This window comes from Cryptotermes secundus, unplaced genomic scaffold (assembly GCF_002891405.2).
Source record: "Cryptotermes secundus unplaced genomic scaffold, Csec_1.0 scaffold2042, whole genome shotgun sequence".
NCBI classification, from domain to species: Eukaryota; Metazoa; Arthropoda; class Insecta; order Blattodea; family Kalotermitidae; genus Cryptotermes; species Cryptotermes secundus.
Genome location: NW_019743681.1, coordinates 88,473 through 101,964, shown reverse-complemented (window position 1 = coordinate 101,964; position 13,492 = coordinate 88,473). Strand labels below are relative to the sequence as shown.

Here is a 13,492-nt window from a genome sequence, read left to right as displayed (position 1 = left end):
TCAGGTGAGGGTGTCTTCATCTGTTCTGGGCGCCGTGATATTGTGGTTCAGTTGAGTACATGAAAGCTGAAAAAGGGAGGGGGGGGGTGTATGACGGTTTTACACGCGACTTCCTACAATCAACAAGTTTTAGTGTTAATTCTTACAAACGTCTCTTCAAATAACTTTTGGATACAGATAATATTTAAAGAAACACAAATACAGTTAGACCTCATTTCTGACACGTTCAACGCGATCAACAGATTTTTGTCTAATAAATTCACAACAATACAAATTTGGTATACAAAATTGCAAACAAATTTCATTCGAGTAATCGCAGCTGAAATGCACCTCCGTACTCATATATTATTTAGTGATAAAGAGTGAAGGTAGGTTGATAACATTTATAGTAGTGTTTGAGGGATATCAATCCTGTCCTGAAACGGAGCAAATTACTTCAGATGCCACGATCTAATTGGTCTCCTGGTTCCAATAACAGCAAGGGGAAGGACTGTCTTGGCTCAGATATTTCCTGACTTCAATCGGCCCTGGCGTATCTGCTTGTGCAGGAAACACTCGTTCCGCGGAAAAGCATGTGATGTGCATAGCAAACCACCGACGACTGAAATGTGGATACTATTAATCATCACCACAATATCTGCCTATATTAACAATCAGAGAGAGTGAAAATTCAGTAGCGATTTTTAGCCTTTCCTTATTTTGAAAAAAAGTGAAGGAGGCTTATGAGATCGTCTTGCTGTCTGTGTATCTCTCTCTAATTCCTGTAAGCCGTAAAATGGAGCCAGAAAAGTCGGCCGTTAAAGCAAGACACACACAGACACGTGTATATATATGAGGTAGTACAGAAAATAAGTGAATGTATTTGTGCTGCTCGCAAACAGCTGCACGCAAGCCGAGAAATTCAGAAACGCATAAAAATATGCAGCAGCAAGTTAGCACACGAAGTCCGCCATCTTGACATAGATATGGCGCCTAGTGGCGGGACTGTTCGCCATCCCTGGCCCAAGGTAGACACAGGAGAGGAGGCTGGATATCTTCTTGAATGGCATAGCTAATGAGATGTTCTAAGTGTTTATACGAGGGATCAGTCTTTGCCTGCCAGTCTCTTTACCGGTTCATTCACCGAGGTCATTCTCGTCCTGGGCTAAATTCCTCTCTGTGCCAAATTTATTTTAGAAGAAAAGTGACATCATTGCGTCTTTGTTTCTGTGTAAATTTTGATACGGTCAAGAATTGCTATTGACGAAAACGAAAAGAGCTTCATCTGCCTGCAGACAGCAGCCCAGTTCATTGTCATTGAAGTCGCGAGAGACAAAGCTGTTCAGAACGGAAGCAACATTTTCGCATTCTCGTTTGTAACTAGTAAGGGGTCAGTCATGAATATTTTACGTTCTTTCGTTTTGCTGTGGGTTATCTCCAGATGCTCTGAGTACCCAGCGTGTAGAGTCGGGTGGCAGGGAGACAGATGAATGGTAAATTGGAAAGCATTTTAAGGGAAGTTTTGTGACCTAATCGATGTACGAGTATTAACTCTGGATTTGTCTAGAGTGACACAGGAAAACCATGAAACTCTGTCAGAATATTCGGTATCCCGTCAGAACTTCGAACAGAGTATCTCCCGGTTATAAATAATTAATTAATAATAGGAATGATCCCGATTACAAGTCTAGAGATTAGTCTAGAACAGCCTCTCCGGTTTCTAGGTTGTGTCAGCATTTTCCTTCGTTTCTGAAGAATCACGCGATGCACTTCAAAAGAGATTTCTCGACAGGTGAAATGTGAATTTGCCAAATGCAAGATATGTAACCGTTACAAAACTCTAATTGTCTTTTTAACTTTTATTCCTCATATTACGTTTTACACTCTCAGTAAGAAACTTCTTCTGTTTGTAAGTTCCTAGGTGTTCCAACAATCTTTATACAAATATTTATTTTAAGATTTTCTAAGTTACACAGATCTGTCTGGACAGAAAGAACATTATGTGGGCCCACGGTTCATATTGTGACGCGTTACCTTACGCCCATCACCGCGACAACGGCTACAATCGAAACGGACACTTCCACGACAACGAATACGTGGAAATTTGGGAGTTCCCGCAGCGACAAATCGTAGCAACGAATAATTGTTGAATAACAAGGGATGAGACAAGACACGTTACCGCTGTAATCTATAGGGAGCGGCCACCGTAGTCTAGGGGTAACGATCCCACCTCATGACTCAAGTTACGCGGGTTCAAACCCGGCGGAGGTCGTGGAATTTTTAAGGGCGGAAAAATTCAGGGAACAAGTCCTCCGGGAGGGACTTTAAGCCGTGGGTCCCGTGTCGTAGATTTACGGCACGTAAAAGATCCTCGTGTCTCTAGGAGACCNGGGGACGTACAATAGACTATTAGTCGCTGTGCATGGGGAAACCCACCCTCTCTATACTGAATAACTGTATCTATAGGGAGCGTTCCCGAAGCAACGGATTGCCGAACACGTGAGATCGAACCTTGGCGAGGGGTACCCTCTACTGAGTCGGCAGAACACCTACATAAGCCGAGAGCTACAGACAGCAAAAACACAGTTGGAAGACAGCCGCCGCAGAACACAGTTGAAGTGATAACACTTGTACCGAGTGTAAGTGTGAGTGTCCAATAAAGATTCGCTAAATCCGAGGCCCACGTAAAGTTATTTGTCGCGTGACAAACCCAACACGTGACAATATTTTGTGACATGACGTGACGTTGCATGTTGAGGGAATGAGCAGTTTGGTGCAGAAGCAAAGCTTGGCGGTACGCACTGACTGGCAGCAGATTCTCAGTTCTATTAAGTCGGGTGTACAGCTACTGAAGTTTCCAACTGAAAAATGCTGATAATTATTTTATATTTTATTAACATGTTTTATGCAGTAAAACTCCAGTACAAAAGCGATCATGTTTGTCATATTACAGGAGAGAAATTAATTGAATTTTACATTGATGGTAGGGTTTGACCGCCTCTGTGGTCTAGTGATCAGAGTTCCTGGCTACATATTCAGAGGTTCCGGGTTCGATTCCCGGCGCTACCAGATTTTCTGATAAGTGGTGAGTCTGGAACGGGGTCCACTCAGCCTCGTGAGGATAACTGAGGAGCTCCTTGAATGGAAAAGTAGCGACTCCGGTCTAGAAAACCGAGATTAACGCCCGTGGGGATCCGATGCGCTGACCACGCGATACTCTCTATCTGCAAAATGTTGGCACTAACTTCGCTAACAAGCGGCGGTCGCTCGGTCGGTATAGTTCGTTTGCGGACTACAGGTCACGGAGTCTTTTTGTTTGATAGGGACATCTATTTTCTTTTCGAAATATTACATCCTTTTTAATTAGTCCGAAGCAAGTAGAATAAAATTATCCAAATGCATGATCATATACGTAAATTTGGTCCTGTGTTTGTGTTTGATGTACTTCACCTTATTCAATGTTGCATCATAGAGGTACGTTGATCCAAGAAGTGGCGTATTGTTTTTGTAGCAGAAGGCCCTGAATAGGTAAACTGGCATTTAGTGGTAAACGACGTGTCTAACTGTCCATTATCCCCCGTAACAAACGACCTAAGACATGAGCGTTCCTAGAGCGTTCTTGCAACTAAAAATACCTCATGCCTCAAGTGGAACAACTCATTGCGGAACTAAATTATAGCGTTCACTTCTAGGGATGTACAAAATTGAAAAGCTGGCTGCCTATTGGGTGTCACTGTTCTAGACTTGCATTGGAGCGTTACTTATTTCGAATATAAAGGCCGCGCCATAGCCCAAGCGGTTAGTCGCTGGCTTCCCACCGCGGCGGCCCGGGTTAGATCCTGGGTCTGGTCAAATGGGATTTGTGGTGTACAAAGTGGCGCTTGGGCGGGGTTTCTCCAAGTACTTCGGTTTCCCCTGCCAATCTTCATTCCACCAATTGCTCCATAATTACCCTCACCTATCATCTGGGGCTGGTACACTAGGCCATAAATGGCCGCAGTACAAGGGACTTAGTCCCACCCCACTAGCAATAAAAAAATATTTCGAATATAGGCCGTAGTACTGAGACTTTTCTTGCTTTTCTTCAGTCTATACACGCGAATGATGTGCTGTTGTTTTCAAATATGCCTCGGCTACATCTATCTAATTCCCTGTCACCTCGCTGTGCTCCCATCTCCTTCAGAGCTGTGCCTGGTATCGCTGCTGGCTTAGAATTAATCAGAAACTGTACTGAAACCACTGATGTAGATAATTTCATAGTGTAACGGATTTGGTCAACACGTTGCCAGGCAACAGCTCTGGAAACACGGTCCAACACGCAACGACAGAGGAAGCTGTGTTTTGTGTAGATCTCACGGACGCGCCAATAGACTGGCTGCATAGAGATCACGTGATGTGTTTGCTGTAGGTTCATCTCCGTTCCACGGCTATGTAAGTAAGTGACAGAATTCGTTCAAGGCAGTTACGAGTTACGAGTAGTAGCAGGAAGAGCACGCGGACAAGCAAGTCAGTCAGTTCTCGGTAGGAGACAGCCACTGCAAGTTCGTAGTTGAAGAACAAGAAGTCGGCCCTGAGAAGACTTAACGTGTGATTACAGGACTTTTATTTATTTGTAACATTCGGAGTGTGTAATTCCGTGGGACTGTTACAGTTGCTGTGCTGTAAACCCGTGAAGACTGTGCAGATAGACTGAAGAGATTAGTGTGGAGTGACTGTACATTGTGTAAAGCAGCAACAGTGGAATAATTAAATGTAGTTACGGCCTGTAGGTTGTTAATAAATCCAATTACCAGTTCGAATCCCGTCTTCAGTCACTGCGACAGGTCACAATATGTTGGTATCAGGAGTCTGTCCTTCAGACTTCGGTAACCTTAACTTACAACGTATGCTACTTTTTCAAAGACGTCGAATAATAAATGTCTGTTCACATTTCAACCAGATACAGGGAGGGACCACCGTAGTATGGGTTTTTATTACTTTCTTGGGGTGGGGTGAGTCTAAGTCGACTCGGTACTCCGGCCACTCAGCCCCGGACGATAGATGATGAATGTGGAGCAGTCAGTGGAATCAGAATTGACAGGGGAAACCGAAGTAACCGGAGAAACCAAAATTCCAGTAGATGGACTCACTGTCTCTTATACACAAAATCGATAATTGAAGGTGAATATATTTAAGGCCTTTTAAGACGTATATATATGTGCACGAACCTGCAGTAGACAAAGCGAAATGTTTCCTTGTATTTCGGGGAGTAAAAAAAGTGAAGCTATCCCTATAAGAGGCCGTGAAGGCCACTAGGGTTGGGAGACGTTGAGGGTCCCACATTATCTAGACAATCGGCTCAAAGATGGCAGTAAGGTTGTCAGCCTTACGCGCCGGCCGCGCTTTACCCCCCAAAATATTATTTAATTCCTGGTACTCATTTCTGTTAGAGGCTGAGTCGACCCCAGGGCCAAAGTGCGGCCGGAAGGATTAGGTCAATTGAAAAAATCCAATGACATCATCGGGGAGTGTAATTGTTATTGTTTAGTGGTTACTTGTTTGTAGTATTTACTCTTAGCATTTTCCGTGAATAATTTATATTTTCACACCGTATAATGTTACATGCTGGTCAGACAATAATTATTTTGAAATTTCACGCGAATTATTCTTTTTACAGAAGAATGACGAAAAGCGAATCTGCTCAAGAGAACATTTTCCATTGTATGTCCCATGAAAATACACGTTTCTAATATTGTGTCCAAGGGAATGCGATAAAGAACATTATCGCTGGTGTATACTCCATTTGACAAAATGAACGCAAGACAACCTCATCCCTGTCCTCTCCTTCCGAAGCTCTGGAAAGAGATGTTTGAAATGTTTGGTAAGTGCTTTACTCAGATATTTATGCAACTTAAATTAAATCTACTGATTTACGAAGAATGTGAGATGTATGACCACACACATTCAAGCCAATTTCTGCAGATATGTTCGGTCACTAATGAAAACAGTTAGAAGTAGGTTTAGGTGAAACATACGGCAAAAATTTCATATGTTATTTTTTCACGTAAAAAGTTAAGGTAAAGCTATCCCTGTAACAGGCCGTGGAGGCCCATAGGGTTGTGAGACGTTAAGGTTCATACATTTTCCAGACAATCGGCTCACAGATGGCAGTGAGGTTGTCAGCCTTACACGCCGGCCGCCCACAAGAAGATTCCTGGTACTCATTTGTGTTAGAGGCTGAGTTGACCTCAGGGCCATAGAGCGGCTGGAAGGATTAGGTCAATTGAAAAATCAAGTGACCTCATCGGTACTGTAACCGATCTGCCTACCCCAGCTCACTTTAATTTAGTAGAATGTTTGGATCCGAGAAAATCAACCTGTTCGTTTAGGTTTACTTATAACCTACAGTAAATGGACGAGAGGTACGTAGGCTATTTCTTGCCCTCAAGAAGGAGTTTTAGCCCAAACTCTCCAATGAAAAAGACAATAGAAAAACGACTGGTCAAGGCAGATGCGAAACGAAAGAGGAAGACCCCCCCCGGCACCTTGGTTCTTTAGAAAGTCACACAAAATTTTACTTGTCTTAATCCTTCGAGAACACAATAAGTGACAGTTTTGAACCCATAACTCAAAATATGGGTGGTCTCCCAACCCCAAGCCAAGCGTAACATTTGTCAAGCTACTGACAGATTTTACGTTAAGTTTTAGCGCCTAAATTCCCTGTAATACGTAAACGGATTGGGGGAATACTTAATTAGTGTACTCCCATTTTTTTGAAAATGACCAATCCTCGTAATTTCTGGAGTTTACTTGTGGACCGAGACGACTCCGAGGATTGCGAGGAGAAGGCATTCTAGAGTCTTATTCAAAATCCCAAACCATTCGGACGCAAATTCTGCAAGGAGTCTCATTCAAAATCCCAAACCATTCGGACGCAAATGCTGCGAGGAGTCTTCCTCAAGATCGAAAAACTATTAGGACGCAAATTCTAAAAGAGAAGTCATTGGAAGGAGTCTGGTTCAAGATCGCAAACCCAGCGGACACAAGTTGAATGTAGTGCGTTAGTGGGGTCCACTATGGACAAGAGTTTAATAAAGTGTTTTGTGGAACAAAGTGTGTGTGTGTGTGTGTGTGTGTGTGCGTGCGTGTGTGTGTTACAACAGAAGTTCCCACTTCCCTTCCTGAGCGAGACCCTGCCAAACGGCCTGAGGTCAGAATCTTAGCTCTACCGGCAGAACTAGCTACCCCGACTGCTACCCTCTTATCAATCCTTCACAGCTTCATAAATCTGTAAACTGAGGGTAGAAGTTTACTGGCGCCCAAACCAAACCCATCCCCCTAAATATCAGAGGTGTGAAAGTAGGATAAGTGAAGCAGGGTAAAGTCAGCTGTAGCCGCCGTCGCCCGTAGCAGTCCAGCAGCCAGCGGCCAAAGACCAACGTTGAGCAACTGTGGGGCAGTCAGAGCGTGACGCTCAACGTATGGGCTCGACGACGATTGTAGTACTCGAACCCGCGATCTTCTTCCTTGTATCATAGTGCCTTATCCAACTACGCTACCGCGTGCCCCTAATCAGTTTCATAAGTTAACTATTTTAATGCAGAAGAATACTTTTTTATTTTGGAGAGCCACTGAGCAAGGGAAACCAGTAATTCCTTGTTCTTCATACGAGACACTGTGTGTATATTCCCGATGTGATCCTTAGTACGCGGTCGGGTGGTATGCAACATACTGAAGTAATGCTTGTGCGATAAGTTAATTTGCTGACAGCTAGATAAAGGAATTCATGCAGCAGTTCTATCACTAGTGGAACCAGTTCTTATGTTGATTTATGTGACTGTCGGAATCCCTTAGTTCCCTACGTGATGATTTCGTGTTCACGTGTCTTGAGTAATTGCACTTATCAGCGTCCATAATGCAACAGACTCTACCAGTGCAATTATGCAAGACGCATGACCACGAAATGTACGTCCTTAGTGACATGAGAGGCTCCTCAAACTGGGTCCTTAACAATTTTCTTGTTTATAATTATGAGTTAAAGTACGACATTAAAAGAGTACGGTAATGATCAATAAGCATATTTCCTCTTAACAGCTGGCCTTTGGGTGATACATACTGTCACGATTTAGTTTGCGTGACTATTAGACGGGTTTTGGACAGGATGATTGGATTTATTGATACCTAATTAATTATAGTGCTGTCACTCTTCCCACACTTAAAGGTCACTGTACACACACTACTGTCCTCAGCCTATATCATTCTCCACTAACCGTTTCCTGGCAACGGTTCTTAAGTCTCCCTGTCAATACAGCACACACGAAGTCTTCTTGGCACAGCTTAATTCCTTTCTTTCCATTATTCTCCATTACGTTCGACTGGACTCTCTCAGTTCTGTGCTGAAGCTGCCAGCTCACTTCTGATTCTAGTCAAAGTCAAAGTCAGTTAGTTTACGACTGGCGGTTTACCGCCAATCAGTTCGTTTTGGCGTCAAGCCCTTGAGACTCACGACCAGCGATGTTCTTTTTTTCTCAACTGAACCCTTGCGGTAATAGTCCTTATGTAATAACCTCTCTGACTAGAAAATTTGTCTGTCTCTTATGATATGTTTCGGAAGAGATGGAGAGGGGAGAGATTGCTCCTGAAGCCAGCAGCAGTAGGTCCCTCCGAAGCGAAACTACACAGCCTCATGTCCCCGAAGGTCCTCGTGAGAACTTACACAGTCTAAACAGAGCCCTGCAAATGCCTTACCATGTTCTAGAGTTCTAGATTGATCCAATTGCACTGGAACTTCAGGCCATGCGAGTCCTGCTTCAAGCAGAGGGGTGGGGGGAAACTGGCTGTGAATGCTATCCTGGGTTAGGTTTGCTAACTCACAGCACGCATGCGTGTAGCCACATAAACGTAACTCACTATCTTGTGTTCTCCCACGTGCTGCTGCGTCTGCCAGGAGGTGTACACCGGTATGCTCTCACAAGCCAGCGTGTTCCTCAGATATACGTTCGCCTGTCTGTTATAAACAGAGGTGCTTCGAAGCTAATACAGTTCTTATCTACATATACATTTCTGACTGGCAATTTATAGTGTTAACAATCCGTGTCAAGTAGCACAGTGTTCAGAGTGGCCGGTTCGCATCCAGAAGTTCCTTTATCTAATCACTAAACCGGTCCCCAAAACAAATATTGCTATGGGTCTGTTTATGTGTTTTGTAAGATTTGAGGTTTTTACGGCGGTGACTGTGAAGAACGCCGTCTTGTGGGATGTGGCACCGTGTAGATAATGTGTTAACCTAAGTTTCGGAAGAAAATATCGCCTCCATCTTCAGGGCAGTCTGCAGCAACCTGCTCACGCAGATTTCTTATACCCTGAAGATGGAGGCGATACGATCCTCCGAAACGTCGGTTAACACAATATCTACACGACGCCGCATCCCAGAATACGGCATTATATTTATGTGTTGTTTGCAGAAGGTGCAGGTTGACTGCCTGTAGGGACGGGTTATCCGTCATTCATATCTTTCAATATTTTATCTCTGAAAGTAATCAACTGCTTAGACGTTAAGAAGCCATAAAGGCCAGCCTTACATCTAATGCCATGCTTCATAAACTGTACAGTTAAAACGTTACAAAACAATTCTTACCAGCGATCCGCTGCTCTCACACGCACAATTACTAAACAAATGCTAATAGTTTACGGAATATAAATGAATATATTTAATTTAAAATTCTATTAAATAGTGTTTATCGAACATCGTGGTCACCTGACTTGACCTACTTTTATAATAGTTTATTCATTTTAAGACCGCCTCTGTGGTTTAGTGATCAGAGTTCCTGGCTACAGATCCAGAGGTCACGGGTTCGATACCCGGGTACCAGATTTTCTGAGAAGTAGTGGGTCTGGATCGGGGTCCACTCAGCCTCGTGAGGATAATTGAGGAGATATTTTAAGGAAATAGCGGCTCCGGCCTAGAAAACCGAGATTAACGGCCGTGGGGATCCGTTGCGCTGACCACGCGACACCCTCCATCCGCTAAAGTTGTCACTAACTTCACCGACAAGCGGCGATCACTCGGTCGGTATATTCGCTTGCGGACTACAGGCCACGGAGTTTTTATTACTCATTTCAACATTTTACTTTGAAAGGTAGAAGTTTCAATCATTTATTATGGTACCCTCGTGAGGTACTCACACCTTATACCAATAGCGATCACATGAGAGACCAATTGCAATTTAGCAGAATAAGGAAATATTTTTTAAATAAACTGACAAATTATTCAGATATAACTAACGTCTACACGGCTATAAGTCACTGCTTAAAACTTCAGAGCTACGGCAAAAAAATAAAATTAACTAACCTTCAAAATTAATATTTCACAAATATATTTCTGAAATTTATGAACAGTTGTTATACTTATTTAATGAAATTAGTAATCGTTGGAAACCCCTTTCCACAGGGCCGTTACTCAGTGCATGTCCATATATTCAGACACTACTTACGGTTGCTAGATCCGTTTTATTGCGACTATGGCTACTCCAGTCTTTCCTTCTGTTGTGTGTAGTACAGCATATAGCAGGAAACTCCACCACAGGACTGCAGCAATGCAACTATCTCAGGGCGAAATTACACCAGTTCTAACCCGGCACTTTCCTGGGAGCGCTAAGTCTGTTAGCTCACCGTAGCACCGCTACGCTCTACAACACGACACGCAACCTGGCGCCTTGTTCGGCGACCACTGAGCATGTCAGTGCCAACCGTGCCAACCACATCTCATTTTGAATGATCTCTCCCACCCCGCTAATGGGACGAGTTCCAACTTAGCGCTGCGGTGGGGCAATGAAGTCAGCCACCGCATCGCGCAAGGATCTTTACGGGGCAATTGGTTTAGGGTCACAAGTGCAGCAGTACTCTGTTCTCTTCCCGTGTTCCTGACACAGCAGTCCGGACATTTGGTTGCGTGTCACCGAGGTGTGCATGGGGAAAAAGCCCCTAGTCAGATTGTCTCGTGAGGTTTAGTCATTATGCTTTGGATAATTATTCTTCGCCTTCTCCTCACGAATTAGGCTCTAGCTTATTTAGACTTCATGGACATCTTCTCATGTAAACATGATCATTATTGTGGACACTGGCTATCGACTTCTGTCTTTTGAAAGACAGCGCTTTGGAAACGGAATATGTTTCCGTCTTCACAACATGCGGCAGGGAATTTTCTATCCAGCTGAGCCCATGACATCACTCTACCAGAGACCAAGTTTCCTTCCCGAAGCAAATGGACAGATATCTGCCTCCTTCCCGATACTCCTTGTTTGAAAACAACTTAAGATGATGGACAGTGTCCAAATTAGTACGGTATGTTTACTGTAACATAGCGTCACCAGAAACTTCTAGACTTGTCTTTTGGTGGCTTGTTTCTTTTTTGCTCGAGCCAGTTAACACTTGTAGCTATAACTCAGAGTCTGGGCGCGGACAAGCTTTCAATTCGCAGTTCTGTGGCCCGGGGGAGGGTAGACCAGTATACTTAGTGTCTCACTGAAATGGCTGGTGCAAGAAACATGTCTCGAGACATCTTCCTTCACAAGATGCGTCAGTAGTGCGCTCCAACAGAGCATGTAGCAGGGACGTGTGATATTGTCCATTCTGTCAGATGGCCTTTTTATCTTTACATTTTCCTTTCTGGTTCCTGTTCCTCGATTTGTGAGATGTGCATACAGCAGACGGTAAAGTTTCCCCTGTACTTAACTAATTAAGCACTACGTCATGAAGGCGTATGTGGAACTAGATGTGTAGATCCACATTTTCTTGACCTCGACATTAGTTAGAGGTGAGTGGTCAGCTTCACGTCCCGGCCGCTTTACCCCCGGGGAAAGAGCCCTCTGTACCTATTGCATAGGAGGTTGCGTGAACCCCAAGGGCGGTCTGGACGACGTGGAGAAGAGAAAATCCTTGATCCTACAGGGAGTCAAACTCCGACCTCTCGGTTGTTCAGCCCGTAGCCAATCGCTATACCGACTGCGCTAGCCCGGCTCTATCAGATACCTTTATGCTTATATGTGTATAATCTAGATTTAAACATATAATTTGCATAACGGCAGATAAGAGTTACTTTACGACTAGCGGTTTACAGCCAATCCCTCTTTTCGACAAGCCCCTTGAAACCCACGACCAGAATTTTAATTTTCCAACTGAACATTTGTTCTTATAGTCCTCATGTGAGGATGGGTCTGTCGTTTACAATTTCTGCTGTCCCTCGCCAGCGCAGTCATTATCAGGTCTGAATCCCGCGAGACTCATGACCACATTTTACTCTCTCAGATTCAAGACTCTCCCAACCCGGAGGGCAAGGTCCCCGTATTTATATCCCCCAGGAACAGGGTGGCCCAGCATACCCCTAGATACTGGGTTCCCTTTTTGTCGCCTCCTACGACTCACAGGGCTACGGTGGAGGTATTCGACCCCGCCTCCACACGGGATTCAGAAACGCAAGAACTATTATTCCTCGTTACATAACCATGGTACGGACCGCACAGAAAACTTCTCTTCCGTGATTGTGTTCTCTCCCGCCGGGGAATCAACGTTACCGCACGGCTGCTCCTTACTGTTGTATTATCGCCTCTTTTCACAGCTCTAACTTGGCAACGGACCTACGTGTTGCAATAACATTACATTCTCTTTGCTTGGTCTGTCGTTCTGCTTATCCTACAGGAGCTGATCAGCGCTACATAGATTTATGATGTATGCAGTGTCACACAGGATGTAACCTTTCCGATAAAACCTCTATCATTAGCACATACAGTGTATCACTGCATCTGTAGTTACTGCCAGATGTTCTTGTTTGCTATTGGAACAGACTGCTCTATTTCCTCTGTTTGCAACTGCACTGCAACTGCAACGTGTGCATTTGAGCGCTGTCAGAGCAAACTGCGAATGTGTGTGAATGCCAGACACATGCAGTTCTGTACCGACCGTCAAGGTGGTCTGCACTGCAGCTGGCAGTCAGGTTGGCAGATCATTATGTAACGGAAATTGTGATTCGTAAGGTCAGGACCCTTGATTAAGAGACACTGTTGTCTCTCCCAACACCGCAGCTCATGCTTCAGCCAAGTTGGTATTACTGATTGTAGACAATTATAAAGTATGAGATTAGAGTGACCTTCAATGACATTACGTTCATACTAGATTTCATGTAAATCAGTCAGTTATATATGAAGCTTAAACGGATACATACGCATGCGTACACATACACACAATATGGCGACTTTAATCAATTCGTTTATCCCTTAGAGAAGTAGAGCAGACTTAAAATGCGCAGCGTCCAATAGGCGCGCAGTAGAGCAGACTTAAAATCAGAACCATTCAATAAGCGCACAGTAGAGCAGGCTTAAAATGCGCACCGTCCAATAAGCACGCAGTAGAGCAGACTTAAAATGCACACCGTCCAATAAACGCGCAGTAGAGCAGACTTAAAATGAGCACCGTCCGATAAGCGCGCAGTAGAGCAGACTTAAAATGCTCACCGTCCAATAAGCACGCAGTAGCGCAG

The 13,492-nt window shown here is 44.1% G+C and overlaps 1 protein-coding gene across 4 annotated transcripts in view; it reads right to left on the bottom strand.

The window, feature by feature from the left end:
• The window catches only part of LOC111874297 (protein crumbs), an 87,586-nt gene extending 76,903 nt beyond the window's left edge, over positions 1-10,683 (bottom strand). For all 4 annotated transcript variants that reach the window (XM_023869679.2, XM_023869677.2, XM_023869678.2 and 1 more), the window contains exon 1: positions 10,452-10,683. The gene's annotated coding sequence lies outside the window, so the exon portion shown is untranslated. The remainder of the gene's footprint in view (positions 1-10,451) is intronic.
• Positions 10,684-13,492: the final 2,809 nt, after the last annotated feature.